This window comes from Triticum dicoccoides, chromosome 3B, assembly GCF_002162155.2.
Source record: "Triticum dicoccoides isolate Atlit2015 ecotype Zavitan chromosome 3B, WEW_v2.0, whole genome shotgun sequence".
Taxonomy (NCBI): domain Eukaryota; kingdom Viridiplantae; phylum Streptophyta; class Magnoliopsida; order Poales; family Poaceae; genus Triticum; species Triticum dicoccoides.
In genome coordinates, this window is record NC_041385.1 from 597,309,500 (window position 1) to 597,334,442 (window position 24,943).

Here is a 24,943-nt window from a genome sequence, read left to right on the forward strand (position 1 = left end):
ATTTTGGGGCCTTTGAATTAATTCAATAACTATTTGCATTGGATATATATTTGATATATAAATAATATATGTCCAATAATACTGGAACATTTTATGTGGGTTGGTATATTTTAGTTCTAGCCACATAACTATTTTCAGGATTTTTATTAAAGGGTTTAGTATTTTACTAAACTAAAACAACACAGAACAAAATATAAACAGAACAGAAATTAAAAAAGAGCAGAAGACTTACCTGGTAGCCCACCAGCAGCCCAGCCACTTACCTGGCGCCCCCAACCAGCCCAGCACGGCCCAGCCCACCGCCGCTCTCCCCCCTGTCGTCTTCCTCCCTCGCCAGAAGGACAGAGGCGAGGCGTGGCGAGCGCCGACGCCGCCCCGGCCACATCCTGCTTGCCGCCTTCTCCCCGACGCGTCTAGATGGCGCCACACACCTCCCTGCCTCTCTCCCTCACTCTCCCGCGCTCTCACCCCCTTCCCCTTCCTCTGCTCTCTCTCGCGCGCAGCCCGAGCAGAGCTCATCGCCGCCGCTCGCCGTTGCCGCACCCAGAGCCTCCCCCTCGACCCCTCGGTGTGCCCAGCAGCTCGGCTACCTCGCCCTCATCCTCTCCACCGAGTCAAGCGACCTCGGACGCCCTGCATCGCCGTCATCGAGCCGTCTTCTTCACGCACAGCCGCCGGATGCCGCTTGTCGATTCACCGCCTCCGACGCCTCCCCGAGACCACCGAGCTGCTCATCGACCTCGCTGTGAGCCTCCGTGCAGAACCCCTCTCTTTCCCCTCGCGTTTGCGAGCTCTAGGCCATAGCTCCGTCGCGGCCGAACTCCGGCCGCCGCTGACCTCGTCGCCGCCGTCACTGCAGCCACTGGAACTCCCACCCGAGTACACCAGTGTGCTCAGCGCGCCTCCACGAACCTGCGGCTACCAGTAGCTCCACCTCTCGTGCCCTCTAGCACCATACTCGGCTGCTCCCGAACGCCGGCCGCCGCCACGAGCTCGACTCCGGCGAGCTCGAACCACCCCAACCCCTCCCATTTGGCTCTCTGGATGCGCAAGAGCGAGGGCTATGCCCTGGTGCCCTCAGCCCGCCAATCCGACGCCCTAGCGCAAGTCCGGCGTGCCCCCGCCGTGTTCTGTGGTAGCCGTCGGCTGGTCTCCGACGTGCTGACGTGGCGCCGTCGTTAGGGGCTAATGACCCTGCTAATTAACCCCTGTGGCACTGACAGCTGGGCCCCGCCGTCTAATTAATCGTAGATTAGTTTCTGTTTAGTTTTAACTAATATCAGTGGGCCCACGCGTCAGCTTTGACTAAGCTGACGTGGCTGTTGACTGGGCCCACATGTCAGCGACACTAATCAGCCCCAGTCACTGACCAGTGGACCCCACTGGTCAGGTTTGACCTGAACCTGCCCTGTTGACCTGATGACGTCAAGGTGATGTCATGCTGACGCATTAAATGATTTTCTGGATTTAAAATAAATCAGAAAATCCAGAAAATGGTATAAACTTCTAAAATTCATAGAAATTCAACCGTAACTCCAAATTAAATAAATTATATATGAAAAATTATCAGAAAAATTCAAGGAATCCATCTGTACCATTTTCATGCATGTTTGAACAATGTTTGTCCTCTGTTTTGGACAAAACCAATAAAGGGCATTTAAATAATCATATATGGAGTTGGAGTTTGAATCATGTATTCAAACCAACTTCATTTAAATCATAGCTAGGTGCATTAGCTCAAAACACATTCATATTGTCATGTCATAGCATGCATCATATTGTGCATTGCGTTGATTGTATTTCTTCTTTGTTGCCGGTATCTGTTCCCTCCCGGTAGACGATGTTCCGACGTTGTGATCGTTGACACTGATGAAGACTCAATGTTATCTTCAGAAGTGCCAGGTAAGCAAAACCCCCTTGTTCATTCCGATACAATCCCACTCTCTCGCTCCTGCTCTCTTTTACTGCATTAGGACAACATCGATTCATCTGTTACTTGTTGCGGTAGCTGAACCCCTTTATCCTCTACATGACCTGTCATTCCACAGTAATTAGATGAAACCCACTAGCATGAGTAGGAGTTGTTTGAGCCCTGATGTGCCTACTCATTCATGCTTGTTTGTCATGCCTGCTACTGCTTAGAGTTGAGTCAGGTCTGATTCATCCGGGATGAATCAGAGGTGTGTGAACATGTCCTACAGTGTGTGAGCTAAGCGTGTGAACACGATTTGGTAAAGGTAGCGGTGAGAGGCCATGTAGGAGTACATGTGGGTTGTCTCATTGCAGCCGTCCTCAGGAACTGAGTTCTGTGTTTGTGATCCATGATTCAGCTACTACCACGCATTGGGCCCGAAACCAATGGACCCTCTCGGCTTCTTAATCACCCTTGTCCTCTGTCCAGGAGTTGCAAGTAGTTTCTGGTGTTTGTAGTATGCTGGAGGCCGTGGGCAGCGCTGACCGTAGGGGTGGGCTGTGATGCGGTAGGCACGTGGCACGATGTACCGGGCGCCCGTTTGGTGTCTCGGGAACCCTATTCACATCGTTTGGGGCTGTGAGCGAAACTCCGGCCGGATCTCCTCATGGATGGAACCCGAATAGGCGATAAACCTGGACTAGAGACTTGAGTGTTTAGGCAGGCCGTGGCCGACACCCACGTTGGGCTTCCGCTTGAAGGTTGCCGAGTACATGTCGTGTAAACGGCGGTAAGTGGTGAGAGCGTGTGTGAAGAAGTACACCCCTGCAGGGTTAACATCATCTATTCGAATAGCCGTGTCCGCGGAAAAGGACTTCTGGGTTGCTTATATCAGTTCATAGACAAGTGAAAGTGGATACTCTAAAATACACAAGATAAGCGTGAGTGCTATGGATGGCGTTCTCGTAGGGAGACGGGAGCGGATCCATAGTGGTGTATTGATATGGTGAATATGTGGACTCGTGTGCGCCACCTCAAAAGAGTTACTTGCAGTCGTAGTTTAGGTTAGCCACCGAGTCAAAGCTGGCTTGCTGCAGTTAAACCCCACCATCCCCTTGTTGATAATGGTGCATATGTAGTTAGTTCTGATGTAAGTCTTGCTGGGTACATTTGTACTCACGTTTTCCTATTTTATGTTTTGCAGAGAGACTTCGGTCTCGCTAGTAGTTCCACGTGGACTTCGACGTTTAGCTTGTTACCTCAGCTACGATCTTGTGCCCTCGGCAGGATCTGGTAGATAGTCAGGCTTCTCAGCCTTTTTCATTTCTAGATGTCTGTACTCAGACATGATAGCTTCCGCTTGTGCTTTGATTTGTATGCTCTGAATGTTGGGTCATGAGACCCCTGTTTGTAATATCTCGCTCCTCGGAGCCTAATGAATAAATTACTTGTGTCGTAGAGTCATGTTGTGATGCCTTGTTGTATTTGCACATATCGAGCATATTGTGTGTATGATTGAAATGCTTGGTATGTGTGGGATCTGGCTATCTAGTTGTTTATCCTTAGTAGCCTCTCTTACCGGGAAATGTCTCCTAGTGTTTCCACCGAGCCATGGTAGCTTGCTACTGCTCCGGAACACTTAGGCTGGCCGGCATGTGTCCTTCTTCGTTCCTGTGTTTGTCCCTTCGGGGAAATGTCACGCGATGAATACCGGAGTCCTGTTAGCCCGCTACAGCCCGGTTCACCGGAGTCCTGCTAGCCCAGTGCTACAGCCTGGATTCACTCGCTGATGACCGACACGTTCGATGTTGGGTCATGGATGCCTGTCCCTGTAAGTCTGTGCCACTTTGGGTTTACGACTAGCCATGTCAGCCCGGGTCCTTTGTCATATGGATGCTAGCGACACTATCATATACGTGAGCCAAAAGGCGCAAACGGTCCCGGGCCAGGTAAGGTGGCACCCGTGGGAATACCATGCGTGAGGCCGCAAAGTGATATGATGTGTTACATGCTAGATCGGTGTGACTTAGGATCGGGGTCCTGACAAGTACATAGTCACTTAGACTCAAATGCTTCTTCTTCTATGCCATCCAACAGGTTGTTTAGCCTACAATCCCGTTGGGAATATTTTGCGGCTAATCCTACCTGGTTATACCAGACTAACGGGAATTTCTTTCCCGTCTGACCCTACAGGTCCGACCCGGGCCATATGATTCGGATCGAGCTTGGTGTACCGTGTTTTCACCATGGCCCAAGCTTCCCTCGCACCTTCTCGACAGGCAGATATCTTCCATAGTCGGAAACACCGCTGCGCTCCCTCGAATAGCTGTACAAGCTCCCCCATACTTGCTGGTAGGGAGGCGGATGGCCACAAAGCCTTGGTGACACTCTACATACCCTGCCGAACCTGCTCGTGCAGTTGCAAAAGCTCTTGTAGCAGATCGCCCGAGGATCCGGGCATTTCCTCTTCGGGACGGCCAGTCAGCATACCTACAGACATAACTCTGTTAGTTCCTATCTTTGCCGAACTATATAAATGTTTGTTTGAGCACATACTAAAAATGCCGCATTGAAGCCTCTTATTTTCCTTCACGGAGTCCGCCAGCTAGGCTCGAACATCTTTCAATTCTTCACCCAGCTGGGTATTGGCATCTTGGAGTTTGTTTTTCTCCTTTATGGCCCATGTAAGTACACGCTTGCCAGCGGCTGCTTGCCTTTGTGCTCCTTGCTCACCCTCTTGTGGGATTCCTGGATTCTATTCCGGATTATCTGAAGATTTTTGTCATCAGATATAATTAAAGTCACTGGTCTATACATATAATATTGTTTTTTTCTCAATTCGGGAATACATACCAGTTGATGCTTCTTTGGATCTTGACAGCTTGGCCATAGCGGCCGTTATATGGGTTCGACACTCTTCCAGCTCTTGAGACAACATGTTATTCTTTTCTGAGAGCACCTATTAATACAATGATCCTTAAATTAGTTGTACCAACTGTTTCAAGTCTCAGGGGCTACTGATATACATAATTATCAGATTTCCATACTTACCCGTATATCTTTTAAATACTGGTATGTGGCTCTAGCAAGCCATCCTAAGCGGCTCGGATGTACGCATCACCCGAGTTAAAGGCATTAAAAGCCTCTTCTGAAAAGCCAGGGTCGCGGAGTGCGGCCCACAGGCGCCGATGATTCATGGCGCTCTCCACTTCAGAATTTGTAATGGACATTTTGCCCGAATCCTCCGTACGAGGACAGTCCGGTGTCACCTCCGGGTTGGCTTCCGTCCTCGAAACCGGGTCTGGAATCCGGCTAGTAGAGGCACGGTTGGCAGGATCCCCGGACATAGTGCGGTGTATGTTCTTTCTGCTACAACAAAATGGATAGTGTCATACTTTAAGATGACAACCATAGGGCGTGTTTGAAACCATACCTCCTTGATGAAGACTCCGCCATATCTTTGTTTGCCTTTCTTTTTGAGGGCCTACCCGGCATGGTAGCCCCTTGTCGGCGGGTCGCCTCGGGTTCTGCTTGTCGCGCCGATCGTCTTCCCTGTAGAGCACAAGAATTATGCAGTGGGTAAGACGGAAGAAGTAAATCTTCCCGGATGTTGAGTCTCTTATTTACTTACAAGTGATACAGGGAGGAGACCGGGATAGTCAGCAATGATGGCCACCTCTATGCCATCACAGCTCGCCTGGTGAAATACACCCTCCACGAGCTCCAAAAAAATATCTAGATCCTCTTCGAATCCGGGGTCAAGGGCCCGGTTACGGTCCTCTAGCTGTGGTGCAGGGCTGTGGATCTCCCTGGTTATTTTCCGCCATTCTTGTTATAAGTGGACGGAGTAAATATTTATGAAAGCAAAGGCTCAAGGAATGAATAGAGTAGAGTAATGAATGGCAGCTCACCCAACTAGGAGGGTTGTACATGGAAAATCCATCTCGTGGCTTAATGCGGGTGAACTCCTCTTTTTTCCCCTTGTATAAATCAGACAGTATTTTCATCAGAGCGGCGGTGGAGTCCGGGCCCTTCCGCCCGCAGCGGGTGGCGTCATCTTCTCCATTGAAGTGCCACATGGGACGCCCTCGATATTGGAGTGGCTGAACCCCCCGCATTATGGATATAGCCATAACCTCGACTATTGATAGTCCATACTGAGCAAGCATTCTTATCTTGCTCATCAATTGGAGGACCTCTTTGCTATCTTCCTCTTTGAGGCTCCGGGGACGCTAGTTGAGACCTTTCTTTAGCGGAGCGTTTGTAAACTCAGGAAGACCCATTCGGATTGGGTCAGGAAGGGAGACATCCTCAATGTAGAACCACTCGGAAGGCCACTCTTCGGATGCCTTCTTTGGTGTGCCGGATAGGTATCTGGTCCCGGTGATGCGCCATATCTCGGCTCCGTCCACTTGGAATATTGATCCCCCATGATTACGGGGGACGAGGCAAAACATCTTCTTCCATAGCTCAAAATGTGCTTCACAACCCCGACAAAGCTCGCAAAGAGCAACGTAACCTGCGATGTGCAGGATGGAGGTAGGTGTGAAGTTGTGCAGTTGGAGGCCGTAGAACTCCAGAAGCCCGCGGAGGAACGGATGGATTGGAAATCCAATGTCCCTCAATAAATAGGAGACAAGGCATACTCGCTCCCGCCTAGATGGGTTGGGAAAATTCTCCGCTTGCTCCCCACCATCGAAGGAAGCCAATCCGGCTCGAACAGGGACTAGATACGCAGGAGGTAGAAACCCTTGGGTCTGCAACTTCACTAATTGGCCGTGGGATACGGTACACTTCTCCCAATCGCCCGGCTCGGTGCGGTGAGGGCGGGAGGAAGAGCTACGAGTGCGGGCCATGTTGGGGTGGTTTTTTCGGGCGTGCTCTGATGATTCTTCACTTGGGGAAGATGGTGTGGATTGGATCTGAAGATCCCCGTCTCTTTAATAGACAATTTGTTTACATGGTTAGGGTGGCAAGTGTAAAAATGCCCCGAATTCTCGCATTCACTTGACACGTGGAGGCTGAGACTATTAAGGTACGAAAGCCGATGAGTGTAACATTAAGTGGGGAGCCGGACACTGCTCTTTACAATAGGTACTTTGAAGAGTTCGGAGGAGGAACCCGCCTTGCAATGCCGAAGACAATCTGCGTGCCGGACTCATCGTCATTAAAGCCTGGTTCAGGGACTACTGAGGGAGTCCTGGATTAAGGGGTCCTCGGACAGCCGGCTATATGCATATGCCGGACTGTTGGGCTATGAAGATACAAGACAGAAGACTTCGTCCCGTGTCCGGATGGGACTCTCTTTTGCGTGGAAGGCAAGCTTGGCGATTCGGATATGAAGATTCCTTTCTCTGTAACCGACTCTGTGTAACCCTAACCCCCTCTGGTGTCTATATAAATCAGAGGGTTTAGTCCATACGACAATAACAATCATAATCATAGGCTAGATTCTAGGGTTTAGCCTCTATGATCTCGTGGTAGATCAACTCTTGTAATACTCATATCATCAAGATCAATCAAGCAGGAAGTAGGGTATTACCTCCATCGAGAGGGCCCGAACCTGGGTAAACATTATGTCCCCCGCCTCCTATTACCATTAGCCTTAGACGCACAGTTAGGGACCCCCTACCCGAGATCCGCCAGTTTTGACACCGACAGCCGCCCCCCGAGGAAGCTCACTCGAAGAGCTGCGACGAGGACACCTAGGCGCCGCCGGATGAGGTTGCGCCAGACCCCCAACTTTGGATTGGTTTTGGGGATAGTACGATCTTTGTCTTTGGAAGTCGCTGCCGCCGGCTGAGAAAGATAGGCAAGTGGCTTTCAAGAAGGAGATGGCGGAGGAGGATGCTAGGTACCAGGTGGCCTGTGAAGCCCGTGATGCCGCCTGGAAAAATGAGGCGGTGGAGCTTTGGGGGCGGGCGCGTCATCGTGTGGAGGACGTGTACAAAGACGGGTACTTTGCGAGGAAGGACAAAGGCGCTAGGCGCCTCATCGCTGCATGGAGCTGGGCCGATAAGCTCTAGCGTGCCACCGATGAGGAGCTCCAGTGGGCGCCCAATGAAATGTCAAGATCATTCACACTCGTCCGCCTACAAGAGGCAGATTGGCACGTCAAGCGCTGCGAGGCGGAGGAGGCGGAGTACTGCCTCCGCGCTGGGAAGACGCCGCACACCAGGGAGCTGATGGCGAGGGGCTACCGGAATACTGGCCCCAGGAGGGATTATTAGTTTTAGTATTGTTTGTTTAGAATTTTATGCATTGTACCTAGTAGTTAAGTATCATCATGTATATGTGATGATATTATATATATTCTGTGATTAACTAATGAACAATTAATAGTATATATATTATGAATTCCATTTTCTATCTGTTTTTGTATACTAATTTGAATCTATCTGTTATCATCCATATATACAGAATGGAAAGCGTATAAACACACATTGAAACAGAACATATAAGAACGGAAAACAGAGTACACACATTGAAACAGAGCATACTATGATTGCTATGAATACATAGCTATCCACTTCGAAATGACTCAACAAAATAAAACACCTCCATGAGACCATGACCAGCAGCCCTTGCCTACGGTAGCTCTTGGCTCTGCTGAACTCATGCAGGCGTTCGTCCAGGCGGTCGACACGCTCGCGGTACATCTGGAGCGCGATATCGAGCTCCAAGTTGGCTATTTCATCAAAGATCACCACGTCAAGGATGCGACAACCATGTTCCTGTACTGCGCCCAGGTGGACACCTAGGCCAAGGAGGCGGTCGAGCCTATTAGCCAGCGCGTTGGCATCGAGCATGCCGCGGACAAGGAGAACGGCGCGACCCATGCGAACGGCGTGGCGGGCGTCCGATGCAAGTACGGCGCGACCGACCTTTGGTGCAAGTACGGCTCAAAGGTCCTGTGCCCACTCCTGGCGAGGAATGGGGGCACTGAAGGGATGTGTACCCAGCTGCGACGCCCTGTCAAAAGCAGGCAAGCGCTGATGGATCCGCTCTTCTTGTGTGGCATGCTGCACCTCTCGCTCTGCGGTGCTCCAACGGTCTCGTCGTGCGGCCAGCCGCAGCCTATCGGTGCGGACGCACCTAGCTTTCTCTGCGACGTGCCATTGATCATGTTGTGCGGCGAGCTGCAGCCTCTCGGCGCTGACATGCCTATCTTGATCCACGGTGCTGAAGCGCCATCCGCCAAGGGTCTGCTCAACCCTGGCGATGACGCGCATCACGGCGTCATCCATCATGTTGCCTGGGAGCGCACAGCCTCGACGGGCCGTTGCGCCTTCTGGTTTTCCTCGTCGACGAGGTTGATGGCAGAGGCGGCGCTTTGGTGGGTTGGCGTGCTTGGAAAGGTGGATGTGCTACAGGTTGTGCTTGTTGCCTCCATGCGTTGCACCACGCCTAGGTTTATGTGCAATATTGCTGGGTGGCAGGAAACAGGTGAGGAAATGGCGGGAAACGGTGGTGTGTTCACAAAACGCCATCAATTAATGAAAACTTAGCATATAAGGAACATCGAGCTAGCACAAGAAGTAGATGATGATGAGATGAACACGAACCACACTAGGTAACCTGTCGGTGATGAGTTTAGCAATCACAAACGGTTGTACATTAGCAAGCGTTTGCCCACAACACACACGGCTTATTCCATCACAAACAGGTCGGATGGATCAATTGTATGCCACATATACACATTGTCAAAAAGTAATGCGATAGACCTCCTTTAACATATGTTAAAGAATAAAATAAAAATAAAAAACAAGGACCTCAAGGTTAAATTAACTCATGGGATGGGTCATATTAGTCATTTAATTTGACCGATATGACCCATCCTATCAGTTAATTTAACATCAACACAACTTCCTATCCAGTCACCCATCTGATGGTTGCTCCAGCCTGAGCACACTTAACTTGAGAGTTCTCTTACATGAGCTACTGGTGGAACAGCTAGTCCTTGCTGATATAGGATGCCTCTTCACATCCTTATGGCGTATCGGATGACCGCCCGTCCCCCAATGGCCAATAGATGTTGCGTAGATAGAGCATATCACATACGTTTTATTAGAAGCAATCGTCTGTGTTATTGTTGGTCTTCACACACATTTCTGATTACAGACCTATTTGCCGCGGATCACACCCATCTTGTTATATTGAACCATTTATGTTCTCTTGGCTCAATGCAAACAGTTCATCTGAGTGAACCGCATGTCGTATATCGCACACACTTTGATTTAGTTGATCGTTTCTTTTGTGTTGCCTAATCACAAATAGTTCATCCGAGTAAACCATATGCTCTACATCGCACACACCTTCATATGGCATCCCGTTTCTTTTGTTCCTCCTCATCGCAAATAGTTAATTGAACTAAACCATATGCCCTGCATTGCACAGGTGACTAAAATCTGAACCATGTTTGATGGCTCTGCCATCGCAAATGTTTTGCACCTTTTTTACGGTTCTTTTACACCACCGTCTATGATTAATGCATCGCACACAGTTTCGTGAAAGGGTCTCTGATCGTAGTGTTGCATTAGCAGCATCCTGCAGTAGTGAAGCTATAAAATTCTTTCGTAGCTCATCAGACATTCACTAAATTTGTAACTCAAATATTCTTTTCTACAATCCAATTGTAGAAACATAATTTTCTTGTTACAATAATTTCTACTTCATTATGAAAACCTTTTGAAACACTTCAAAAGATCCAGATTTATGTCTCAATTAGTATAAATATCCACTTGATTCATCCTTGAAGAAAGATAAATCCACTGCTCGCAACAACACTTATTGGACTAGACACATCGATGTGCATATTGCTAATTATTTTGTTGCTTGTTCTGTATGGCTCATGAACGGTATTTTAGTTTACTTCACTAATTGGACGAAACTTGCAAGTGTCAGATGATTCTCAATCAGATGACTTCAAAATTCATCACTATGAAATCTCTCCATGCTAGTTTCTCCAATGTGACTAAATGCAGTGCCACACGGATTTGGTATTCTTTTTGTCTTGCGACATTTAGCGTCAGTGTTATGGATGTTCAATTTCATTATCAATATTCATAACATACATCTTATTCACAATAAGAGTATTTGCTCTTATTGACAATAAGAGTATGCCCTTTTGTTCATAACATTGAACAACTATTATTCTGTCATGGACAACCTCCTTCATAACATCGAATATCTATTATTCTGTCATGGACAACCTCCTTCATAACATCAAACAACTATTGTTATTTCATGAAGAATCTCCTTGCAACTTCTATGCAATTGGCTAGAGTGTACAAAAACTCTAAAATGAATTATGATAATAAATACAGAGGAAATACATTGATAGAAATACTGTAACCTTTTATAATCCATCAAAATATTTTAACCTCATTATTTGTTGGTCATTTAGGCCGTTCAAATTTTCTTGCAACGATTTGCAATAATATGCAATCGTGTCGATATCCTTGTGATTAACCTTTTAACCACAATATGGAAGAATCGGTGATCAACAAATAGATCATTTTCCCAAGGACTACAGTTTACTTGACCAACCACCTCTGCATCTCATAACTTGTATGACATTCATAACCGAGCTGGATATTCCAGTCTTCTTTTCTTTCTGCCATTTACTTCTTATAGTTTTACTTCAATATTTCTCTTACTCTTGGAAGAAACAACAACTCTAAGAGCGGCGTGAACCCTGAACTTCCCTAGGCGTGTAAGTCTCATTACATACTTTGGTTTTGTTCCCTCTTCGCAAGTTTTCACCATCAACACATGACTGGCTTTCTTCCACATGTTATGCATTTCGGTCTTAAACATAGTTGAACACTTCATTTGAATTTGCAAACAAAACACTTATTTAGATATAGCATATCTTTTAACCTTTGTTTGTTTTTGAAAACAATTTTTAGTTCCACGAATATCATAACTATCCCAAACATTTCGAGGTTCTGGTTTCTTGGAAGCAAGCAGACCGTAATGCAATTCTAGCTTTTGGATTGAAGGACGCGAGTCTCGTCATCCATAGCATAAACAAGAGAGTATTGTAAACATGCAGTAGGAAAAAATCCTTCTTGGAACTTTTAGAGGACGATCCTCTCAAACATAACGTTTCGACCAGATAAATAATAGTGAATCAATTTCAACAACTAAGGTGGAATTGTGAGCCATAATTCTACAACTATAATGCAAACTACACATATACATTGTTCATAATTAATTTGCACTATTATTAAACTTAATTAATACATAATAGTGCTCCCACTCAAATCAATATCTCTCATAATTGATTCTGAATGATTCAAGATCCAAGTCTAGTTCTCAGCCATTGATGTGTGCATCACTGATGAAGAGATTTTTGACTGGGGGCAAGCTTTTGCCTATCATATCTCCATATGACTCTTGTTCATCTTTCGATGCTTTGTGTTCCGAGCTCAGAACTATTCTGCCAGAACTTCAAGACAACATGTTTGTATGGTCTGACCATCGCCGCTTTACACCCAACAATGCGTTTGTACTCAAGTGGACATAACACACTCCAGATTGTTACGTGTTATAAATGGTTGCTACACTGGGAAGAGCACCTTTGACTTGATATTTTAGTGAGAGATCACCCTAATAATTGACTACTACACAATCAAAGGGTGCAAACAACAAAGGGATAAATATCTCATGCAATTCATAATAGCATGAAATGGTATAGCCCAGGGTGCCGGGAGTCCTCCATGATCATCTTCAATCTCTAGTTGAAGCGACATGATGGACAATATTTCGTTACCGACGCTATTGTTTCAAAAACATTGCTGTGGTGGCAATCTCAGAAAATGTTGTCATGGAGACAAAATCTGAAATTCCGTCTTGTTACAAAATTATAGCTCCTCGTCCTGTGCCTAGTACACCTTCTCCTCGTTGGGGTCCTCCGTGTACGTTTTTGCCACCATCACATGGAACCTGTTTCTACGATATTTAAATTAAGGTGGAAATCCCATGGCTTCGGCCATCATGTCCTGACGCGCATGCCACTTAATGTTACAACATATAACCATATCATACATAAACTCATTATCATGACGAAGGCTATACCACAGCATACGCAAACCCTGCAAAACCAAGTTAGATGTCCTCTAATTGGTTTTAGCAAAAAAAATTAGTTACGTGGTAAACTAGTTTTAATGATTAAGACTAGCTACCTACGCAAGCATAACAAGGCGATGTTCTTGATGCTAGATTAAGTTTCGCGGTGTGTGAAAGACAGACTGAATTAAAAGTCTCGCCCCCCACACTAAACTTCATCAATACGCGTGACCCGCTAGAAGATCATCAATCTTCGGCACCCTCTTGTGTACGTGATGGTTCACTATTCCCAACTATGATGTAGCCCAAGGAACTGTTAGCAGATCATCAACAGCAAGAGTCGATCGATTGTTAGAACCTTGTAGCAAAACTACATCGTTCCGTCGATGAACTGAACCGAAGCAACACTCGTGGGAAGCATACAAAGAACATCAACCCTCACATATCATATGTGATCTAGATCACAACCTGCATCTACTCACAAACCTTCTCATGATGCCACTGTTGGGAAACGTGCTAGAAAACAAAAAAAATTGCACCTACGATCACCAAGATCAATATGAAGATGCATAAGGGTTGGGATCAACGATCGTTGCGAACTCCGGAGTGCAACGGAAGAAGAAGAGTTGGTGTAGATCATGCTCTAAGTCCCTCGAACGATGATGACGATCCCGTGAACCACCCTCGAACTATCCCTCGAAAAGAAGACCGAAAGCACGACCTCTCTACTTGGTTGCAAGCGTACGGTCTTCACGATCCGGCAGCGCTTCGCCGTCCAGAGCTAATCATCGTTGGAGAATAGAGGGAGGAGATTAGAACCACACTAGGCTTCTAATTATGAGGATTAGAGGTGGCTAGGGCTAGCTCTAATTAGTCCAGGACCAACTAGAAGTAGAACTAGATCAACTAGAAGAGGCACCCAAAACTTGTAGTTCAAAAGGGTGCAAAACATCTAGTATATATAGGTTTAGGGGGAGGAGAGGGCAACCACCAAGGGGGGAAGTTTCCCCTTGGTGCGTCGGACTCCCCCTCCTAGTTGGATTCCCCACCCCCCCCCCCCACTAGGAAAGGGGGGCGCCTCCTCACTTGGGCCTTTATGGCCCAAGTCTCCTTCCCCTTCTTGGCCAATTAAGTCCTGTTGATATTTAATTAATATATAAAATACTTTAAACATTTTCAGAGCATTACATATATAATTTAACATCCTTGGAAATGTTTCCACCTATATATAATTAATCGGTAATACCCGGTATTACCCGATATCCACTGAAACCCTTCCGGTGACCACGAAACACTTCCGGAACCTCTCGGGACTATTTCAAATATTAATGAAACTATTTCACAAATATATTCTCATCACTCCCGTTCTAGTAACTCTCAGCAAATCGTGATTACCTTAAGCTTGTGACCCTGTAGGTTCGGTAAAACATAGACATGAATGAAACCCCTTCGTTCAATGACCGATAGCGGAACCGTGGACATCCATATAGGTCCCTATGATTACACGAATGATATTCGAGTGAACCTTTGGTTATCATGTGACGTTACCTTTGCTTCGCGATACTTTACAAAACCCGGTGTGCATCGGTATCCTCTTGGGTCATCACCATGCCCGCTATACCGTTGCTCCCAGTACCGGTTTTGTCCTTCTTCCTCATTGACGCATTCCGGCATCCCCGTGACATAGTCACATGTGTCTGGCCAGACGATGATAGATGCCGTCACACTGAGAGGGCCCTAAGAATATCTCTCCATCATCGGAGGAGCAAATCCCACTCTCGAGTTGTTCATTCACTTGTCATACTTTCCAGTGAACCTGAAAGTTGTTGTTATGATCACCTTGTTACAGATGACATTTGAGCAACCCCAAAGTCCATCGTATGGTAAGAAGTAACCGAGACACTCTCATGGTCTGAGAAACTAAAGTAAACATGCTAACACTCCATGTTATAATAGATGATTTCCGACGATATGATCACAAATAACATACAAGATTGGGTCGATTCAATATGATCGTTCTTCTAACATCATACCCTCAATGTTGTTTTAGGACTATCGTTGCACCTAACGATATCCTAAGACCCGGAAAACTTGATGACCAACAACACTTGAGCCAGTCCTAGAGGCTGGGCCGGGAACCTATTGTTTGACCGTTTATCATTCCACACGTGCATATGAGTTTTCCACTGAATCGCATATTCTAGGATCATAGCAGTTATAGCATGAAATATAAACTCTTAATTATGAATAATGAAAATATAATAATACAATATTATTGCCTCTAGGGCATATTTCCAACAATATCAACACCCCTTGTACACTTGCCTGACTACCAATGTAATGGTATATCCATGTGTTCCATGTGTACTTCATGCCTCGTCTGCATCACTGCGTCAAACTCTTATTGTCCTGGTCCAGTCTCTCGGGTCACGAAACACACCACCTCAACCCCAACTGTAGAGAACCACCGATCATCACCAATTGGTTTTGAGTCTCGTGTATCCCCCGAACCGCTAAGCTACAACCCATACAATGAGCTTCTTTCTATATCTCGTTGAAATAGCTATGATTCTCTCACGTCTTACACCATAGACCCTTCATCGGCATCTAGTGAAGTCTTCCATCATACTTCAGCTTCACCTTCAACATGATTTCATGGTGAATGATCAGTCCATCCTCACTCATTGACTCCAATCTCTCATGTGTACACCATATTGAATCAAACCACGTGTCATTGCCATGTTGAAGCACACAAGCCCTTGGTCTCGCACCACGTGTTGGCACACCCAATATTTGGCCACTATTAGCATCACAACCTTATGTATTTATTGTCAACTTTGCCATTGTATTTTATTCTAACCGACATTCTTGTCAATTCACAAGATTGTCTAGATCAACCAAAATTTTCCGCCTGCACAACATGCTGTAGAATTTTATGAGCCTTATGTGCATGATGACATCTTTTTCTCATGTACTCCGTCTAAATCAAATTGGATTTTGGCTAGCTTTACAAAAATATTGTTGCTCCAACTTCAAGGTCCAGTGGAAATATCACTTCTGATGCAACACTTGACTGTATGTAGCAATTAGAACGAAATACAAATTGATCCAATATGCCAAATTCACTGGTCACCTTCTTTTGGAAATGGAGGCAAAATATTTGCCTCGTCTACTAATTAAGGAGATGATAGAGTTTGTGTTACAAGTGCCTCGCATAAAACCAATGAGATTACTACCTTGACAACAAAGTCCCGTATTTCTTTGCACCCATGGTGACCAGAGCTTCCTCTCCTCGATGACAATGTTGAGTAGGGTTAGCACTTTTATGGCGAAAGACCTCGAATGTTCCTCGTATTCCAAATTGACCAAGATACAAGCATGGTGAGGGGGGCGTGGCTTTCCTATTGGGGATGCCAATCCGGAGCTGTTAGTCCACCATCCTTGATGGTGCGCTCAAGATGCCATGAGTATGTGTTAATGTTGCTAAGGTGTAGCTTATCAACAACCAAATTCCAAAGGCGAAGAGTGAACCGACACTTGAAGAAGAGATGGTCACCAAATTCTTCCACTCTCTTACAAAGGAGGCAAAGACCACAATTTGTCCAACCACGCTTGGCCAGCCTATCATGGTCCAATTTCTATCTTGTATGGAAATCAAGTGAAAAGCTTATAACTTTTGGCACCGCCCAAACCTTCCATACCATATGCCCCGTCAGAGAGAGAGTCTTCCGCAAGAATTGTGCCTTGTACATGGAAGCCGTCGAGTAGTGCCTACTAGCCATGTGCTTCCAAACAATGTCGTCTTGGATGAGATCATGGAGAAGCAACCAAAGCATGAAAAATTCGCGAATGTGTTGGATGGAGACAATGGTAGAAGGTTTGATCTTGAAGATCCAAGGATTGTCTCTAAGAGACTTCCTTACATTCCAATTCTATCCTGATGACGCCCCAAAGATAAGAGGTGCAATATCCATAGGTTTATGCCCAAGCAACCATGGGGAGCTCCACAAAGGTGTCCTTGCTCTGTTACTGACAATGATAGTGGTGGAGGCCTAGAAAAGTTGGGGCCATCCTCGTCACATGGTTTCTCATCCCATCCCACAACTTGGAAGGCTCCTTCCATTCCTACAATGGCTATCAAATCCTAAGAGCACACGCAAATTTGTCGCTGTTGAGCACCCCTAGCCCACCATATTCCGTAGGCTGACAAACGAACTCCCAATTGACATTGCATTTTTCCCTAGTCATCTTGTCCGAAGAGGGCCATATAAAAGATTGTTCAAGCTATTTGACATCGTGAAGGATGCCCGGTGGCACAACTAGTGGTGCGATAAAGTATATCACTCGGGAGGTGACCACGGACTTGACGAAAGTCATGTGGCCAATGGAGGTTATGTTTTGGCCCTCCCAGGTGACGAGCTTGCGCATAACCTTGTCCATAAGATATTGAAGATTCACTTTTTAGGCGCCAACTGGTAAGTGGCAGCCCGAAATAATGCATTGGGAAGGAGGCTCTAGATCCCGATAACATTTGCAAAATGTGCTCGAGGTTGACATGGTTGCAACGAATAGGTACCATCGAACTCTTATGGAAGTTTGTGCAAAGGCCCATGACTTTCACAAAACCTCGCAAGATCCCTAGGGATTAACAATTTTCATGGCTCCTATCAAGGGTGCATATGAGAAATAAAACCTTCACAAACTTCTCATATGCAAAGTAGTGGCTTGCCATCACCAAAATATAGCACACAGTCTCCCTTTGAACTATTACTTTCTCCTCTCGCTTCCAATGGAAAATGCCCTATCATCATTATGTCCTAACACATCCTTTTTAGGGTTAAAACCGAGATTTATTCATCAAAGACCACAGATAGTGGGATACAGTTCAAGTCATGGGGTTGGCCGAACCAGACGTGACGCCCCGGACCTAGCGATAGACTAAACTTGGCTAGACTTTGTGCTTCATAATTAACAACACGACCTTAAAAAGTAATCTATACAAAGAACATGAGCTACCTTGGGATTAATCTCATTAGTTATAGCACCATAGCTCCTTTGCTGCTTCTTGCAATATTAGAGACTACCTGTTTCGAGTCCGAAGCGATGATGAAATTCTGGACACTAAGACCCTCTGCAAGAGTGAGCCCTTCTACATGTGATAGCCTCCAGAGTGGCTGCATCTTCAACTCCCTCTATTACCAGTGCTGAGCTTCCCATATACCGACCTTTGTTGTCATGGCAAACGGCAGATGCCGAAACACCTCTCCCTTTTCTGACGCCCGCATCTACGTGTATCTTCGCATATGAAGTCGGAGGGGCCTTTGGTCATTGTGGTGTCACTGGTTGTGCATGCAAACCCGGACCGACTTAATCTCTTGATAAAAGAAAATGTACCTTGTGGGGTCTAGAAAATTCCTTTATGAATGGCTTTGCATTCAGTTGACCAAATTGCCCATAAAGTCACTGAAAGAAGCACAAACTGATCATGCGATAGTGAGTCCATTAGAGTGAATAGCCACTGCTTGGCATTAGGTTCGGTGATGGATATTAGTTTCTATGCCAAGTCGTCGTCAACTAAAGCCCAGGTGCATCTGGAAGTGGTGCAACTCCCAAGAGAATGCTTCCACGAGTCAGGTGATCCACACAAATCGCAGTAGCTGTTATCAGTCATGTGCTGGTCTGCTCAAACATCTTAGGACGATATAGAGTGCTTTGAGAGCCTCCATAAGAACATATGTATTTTCGACGGGACATGCATTTTCCACATGCCCTTCCATGAACCCTCTTCTTGCGCAGTGCTTGATGTGCCTGAAGAACCCTAAGCTAGGCTTCTCTCCTCTGTCGCGTAGAAACTAACATATTGTATGCTGATTTGATAGAAAAATGCCAGTCCGTTCATGGTTCCAGCTCCAGAAATCTTGTATATTGCGCGTACAAAGGGGTATCTCCAGAACTTTTTTAGCATCCATTCCTAGGAAAACTTCTTCAACTAGCTGCTAGTTCCACTTTGCTGAGGTTTGATCAATTAGTTGTGACACTAGGAGCGGTGGATTAGCACTTTGGCACACATATGGCCTCATCATTTCCTCCCGTGGTAGACATGGGTCATTCCAAACATTTGTTGACTCCCCATTGCCTATGCACCGTATCAGGCCTTGTTTGAGGGTATCCCTTCCTTCTGCCACAGCTCTCCAGATCTGACTTGGGTGTCCTGCTAACGCTGCTTCCAAGATTGAAGTGTTGGGGTAGTACACACTTTTGAGCAGCTAAGCACTCAAAGAATCAGGGTTTCACAATAGACACCATGCCTGCTTGGCGAGCATGGCCATATTAAAAGTTTCAAAATCTTTGAAGCCTAGACTGCCCATGCCTTTTGGTTGGGTTATTGTCTTCCATGACACCCAGTGTGGCTTCCGCTTTCCGTCCGTGCATCCCCACCAAAATTTTCTGATCATTATATTTAAGTGTTCACACAGACCCCTTGGAAGCTTAAAGCATGACATAGAGAAAACCGGTACTAGAACCTCTTTCCCTCTCGTCGACATTGTGTGCTCCAACCACCCTTGCACCTTACTCCATAGTCGATCCTTAAGATACTTAAAAGGCACCATTCTTGGAGCTCCTAATATATGATGGCATACCAAGATATTTTTATTTAATGTTCCATTTGGTACATTTAACAAACCTTTAATCAATCTTACATTCTCTTGAACTCCCTTGCCCAAGAAGATAGTTGATTTTCAATAGTTTATTCTTTGTCCAGAAGCCTGAAAATAAGTGTCCAGAACATGGTTCACCTCCGTAGCTCCATTAATGTTTGCCTTGAAGAACAACGGGTTGTCATCAGCGAATAAAAAATGGTTTACTGGTGGTGTTGAAGGTGCCACCTGTAAACCATGCAAATTGGACAAGTCTCCTTGTGATTTTAATAGGCACGACAAGCCCTCTGCCACTAAAAGAACAAGTATGGAGATATTTGGTCTTCTTGTCCGATTCCTCTTGATGACTCAAATTCTTCTAATTTCTTCGCACTCAATATAACTGACAACTTTACTAATGTAACAAGACTCGTCATTATATTAACGCAAATCCTGCACGCTTCCTGGACTCCTGCGGGCTCGGGCCTTGCTTGTCGATTGAGCAAGCCAATTGGGCTGCTGGCCAGGTCTCCAATTAATGAAGATAGTGGTGTGAACATTTTTTTTGAGTTCGCATGGACCTTTTTAAAATTCACGAACATTTTAAAGTTCATGAACATTTTTTAATATGTGAACATTTTTAGAATATTTGAACATTTGTTTGAATTCGCGTGAACATTTTTCAAATTCACAAAGGTCTTTCTAACCTGTGATTTTTTTAATCCGCGAACATTTTTTCAAACTCGTGAGCATTTGTTCAGGTTTGCATGAAATGTTTTAGAGTCCACGAAGATTTTTATGAACATTTTGCATTATTAAATAAATCAGTAAAACCATGAGAAAAACCAGAAAAATGCAAAGAAAAAAAATGATGAAAGAAGGTTCTAGAATGTACCCAACAACGGAATGAAAAACACACACAGTGATCTGTTTGGCCTCGTGGAGGATGGTGTGCGCAATGGGTCGGCCCAGGCGAGCTCCGCGCGACAGGATACACGAGCGATGCATCCTTATTGAGGGAGCAACTAGTTAACGGGTGCCCATTTCGGGGCTCCCCCGGAGGTCACTTTTTGGACCTTGGGAGCGCGCCAAGTGGTGCGCTTAGCCGTCACCGTGTGTTGCCCGTCGGGCACTCCTTTAGGATTTTGGCATCTTTTTTGCACGCGGTTTGGGTTTCCGGTTTTTCCTAGGTTTTGACGTTTTTTTGGGAGGTAGTTCTTTTCCGCGACATGTGTTTATGCAAGAAGCATAAATGTGCTTCCCGAGAAGGTAAAAGAACATTTGTGCTATAAAAAAACACAATTTCCGCTTCCACAAAAAAAGCACAACAGGTACTTCCGCAAGAAGCACAGTTGTGCTTCCTCAAAAGGCGAAAGCACAGGTGTGCTTATCCAAAAGAAGGAAAAACAGCTTGTGCTTTTGCCAGAAGCACAACTGTGTGTCTGGGAGAAGCATGATTGTGCTTTCCGAAAAGGGTAAAGGACAAATGTGCTTAAAAAAAAAAACAAATGCACAATAGTGCTTCCGGTTTCTTTTTCTTTTTGTTTCTGGTCTTCGCTCTTTTTTTTAGTTTTATTTTTTTATTGTTTTCATTTTTTCGTTTTTGGATTTTTCATGGAAAAAATTCATCAAGACCTATTAACATGTGATTTTGTTTCGAAGATCCCTTCCTCGATAAATAAATGGTGATGGTTCGTGTACAGTTCAAGAGGTAAAACGGTTTGAAAAAAATGAATCTACAAAAAAGAAAAAAATTCCCCGTTTGTGGCAATTGGAGCACGTGTAGTGCGTCACTGGTCAATACCAGAGAAAGTGGGAATGATCTTTACAAAGAATACCCCTTAATTAGTAATTCTGTTGCATTGCTCGCTAAGAGCGACTTATAGCAGCACCCATGGCGATCGCGCTTACAACTTAACAACAGTACACCCAACATCTGAGTCATGGTCCCTCTAGACTATACCTGGCCATACCTCGGGCTGGGCCGGGCTTCAGGCCGAGCCTAGTCAAGCCCGACGCAAAAAACCCAGGCCCGGGCCCGGCCTGGCCCGGCCATCGGGCCTGTTTTCTGGGCTCGAGCCCGGCCCGAACACGTAAGAGCCTGTCGGGCTCCGGGCCGGCCCGGCCCGACCTTCAGAAAAATGCAAAAACGATGGGCCTGGGCCCAGCCCGGCCCGGCCTTCGGGCTCAAAATCTAGACTCGAGACCGGCCCGGGGGCAGCGTCGGGCCGGGCTTCCCATGGCCAGGTATACTCTAGACCTTGTGCGCTGCATGGGCCACTCAGCCCCGCCACCACACGCATTAGCCAGCACCTTGGAGAGCTCCTATACAACATTTTTTTAAGAAACACCCTTTTTTAGGTTTTTTAGAAACTCCTATACAGCACCTATAGCGCCGGCTCCCGATCTAGCGCTTACATGCCATGCTCCTGGGCCGACCCATCTATTGTTCATTCCCCACAATTGTGAACTTTTTTTCCTAGGTTTTTTCTAGCTAACCGGTTGATCAGTGTCCAGTTGATTGTTGACAATCAAAACAAAAATCATAAATTGGAAAATATTCAAAATTTTGATAAAAAGCTGAGAAAAAACACAAACTGAAAAGTTCATGAATTTGAAGGAACAAATCACCAAATTTGGATATTTTTGCAAAATTTTCACAAATATTGAAAAAGAAAATCAAGGATTTGGAAAATTTTCATTATGCTTTTGGTAATAAGTTGACTTTTATTGCTAAAAAATTACAAATTGAAACAACCTTCACAATAATTTGAGAAAAAGTCACGAATTTAAAAGTTGTTTTCGAAAACAGTTCACACATTTTTAATAATTTGGATATTGAAATTTTCAAGAATTTCTAAAATATAAAAGAGAAAAGAAAAAAATGTCCAAAAAAGCCGAGCTAAAAAGATAAAACTGGGACATGATCTCGCTCGGTGCCTAAGATGGGTCGGCCCATTATGCGAGCGACTGTTCGGATAATGTGTGCGCCAGTTTATGGAAAAGCCTATAACTGATGCAGTAAGCGCTGAATAGGAAATGACAGCAGCACGCTTAGACGTTGCCCTTCTGCTTTACGCGTAGGCCTCCGTGCATGCCACCACTCTGGGCCGCACCGTACGTTGCTGTCTGGCTGGCTGCTAGCGGAAACAGGTAATCTTCAAAATCATTAATTAAGGAGTGCTCCTCGTCGGCGCCAGCACGCTTAGACGTTGCCCTTCTGCTTTACGCGTAGGCCTCCGTGCATGCCACCACTCTGGGCCGCATAACGTACATGGCGCTCGAAGGAGCCCGGTAGCGGGCCGGCCCAGAGTGCTGTCTGGCTGACTGTTCGGATAATGTGTGCGCCAGTTTATGGAAAAGCCTGTAACTGATGCAGTAAGCGCTGAATAGGAAATGACAGCAGCACGCTTAGACGTTGCCCTTCTGCTTTACGCGTAGGCCTCCGTGCATGCCACCACTCTGGGCCGCATAACGTACATGGCGCTCGAAGGAGCCCGGTAGCGGGCCGGCCCAGCATCACTCGCGCCAGATGCCACAGCTAATAGACCTAGCGCGTCAACCACTGCACCAGGTTAACTTTGTGTGTATAATGTACGAAAACAATTCTATTTGATCCATGCTTTAACCCCATTACAAAGTATTTGTGAAAAAGGGAACAAAAATTTAAACATGGATTCACGAATTTTAAAACGGTTCATCAATTTTCGCACAAAGATCATGGATTTCAAAGAAATGTTCGCAAAAAAATAAAAATAAAAAAAGTTCAAGGATTTTGAAAAACGTTAATCGATTTGGATAAAAAAAGTTCACAAATTTGAAAAAAGTTCACCGGATTATGAAAAAAGTTCACGGATTTAAAACAAGTTTATCACTTTTGATAAAAAAAGTTCACGAATTTGAAAAAAGTTCATTGAGTTTGAGAAAAAGTTCATCAAGTTTGGAAAAAGTTCATCAAATTTTAAAAAAAGTTCATCGAGTTTCAGAAAAGTTCATCGAGTTTGAGAAAAAGTTCACCAAATTTGAAAAATATATAGTTAATTGATTTTGCGTCGAACCAGGAAGAAAGAAAAAAGAAAATGGAAAGAAGAAAAATGGAAAAAGGAAAAAGGAAAATGAAAAAAAAGGTACATGGAAGAAGTGAATGAGAAAGGTGCATGTAATCACATTAGGCTTGGTAGCGTAGTGGTTAGTGTGGTGTACACCGAACCAGCAAGTTGTCTGTTTGAAACCCAGTGCACCCACTTTTCTTTTTGCTGCGCGTTTTCAAAAACAAAAATAAGCTGAAAGGGCCGGCCCATATATAATCGATGACGAAACTACACATGCGTCATTTATCGCAATCTGGAAAATTTTTCTTTTTTTTGAGATTCGTTTATTCAAAACATTAATCTTAAATCGTGCGTGTAAATCTTGAACCGTTTTCATTGTTGGATTCCTCGTGTCAAGATTTTCAAAAGTAAATCCCATGTTGATGGGTTTTCATGAAGTTTTTTCACGAAAAAAATCGAACAAAAAAATCAAACCAAGGGCACGTTTCTTTTCCTTTCCGAAAGAGGCATGAATGTGCCTCTTGCGGAAGCAAATCCGTGCCTCCACTAGAAGTAAACCCGTGCCTCCCATAGAAGGAAAAGAAAAAAACATATTTTTCCCCGTTTTTGAGAGGTGAGAGGCACTGGAGCACTGGAAGCAAATCCGTGCCTCTCGCGGAAGGCAAACCGCGCCTCTCGTGAGAAGGAAAAAAATACGTGTTTTTCCCCATTCCGAGAGGCACGGCCGTGCCTCTCGTGGAACAAATTCGTGTCTCTCGCGGAAGGAAAAAAAGAAAATGCATTTTTTTTTGTTTCCGAGAGGCACGGCCGTGCCTCTCGCTGAAGCAAATCTGTGCTTTTCGTTAAAGTAAAACCGTGCCTCTCGCAAAAGAAAAAAAAAATATTTTTTCACAAAAAATAAAAAAATTGTCCAAAAGATAAGAAAGGCCGTGGAAAACCAAAAAGCAAAAAAAGAATCATCTAAAAAGCCGTAAACGCGTGCGAGAAAATAAAAAAAAAATTGAATGGACCGCCCAGAGTGTGACATGTGGCAGCGGCTGAAAGCACGCTAAGTGGCGCGTTCCCAGGCACCCCAGATGATCGTTGGAGAGACTCCCGAAGGAGTGCTGCTCGGTTTGTTGCTCCGGGTAATCCTTAATCGATGCATATTGCATCAAATTGGCATAACTTGGCACGGGAAACAGTTCTATAGCAATTCCTTGGGCCGGTCCTTTTAAAACAACACCTGTGTTCGGTTTGGGAACCTTCCAGAATGTTCCGTCTTGTTT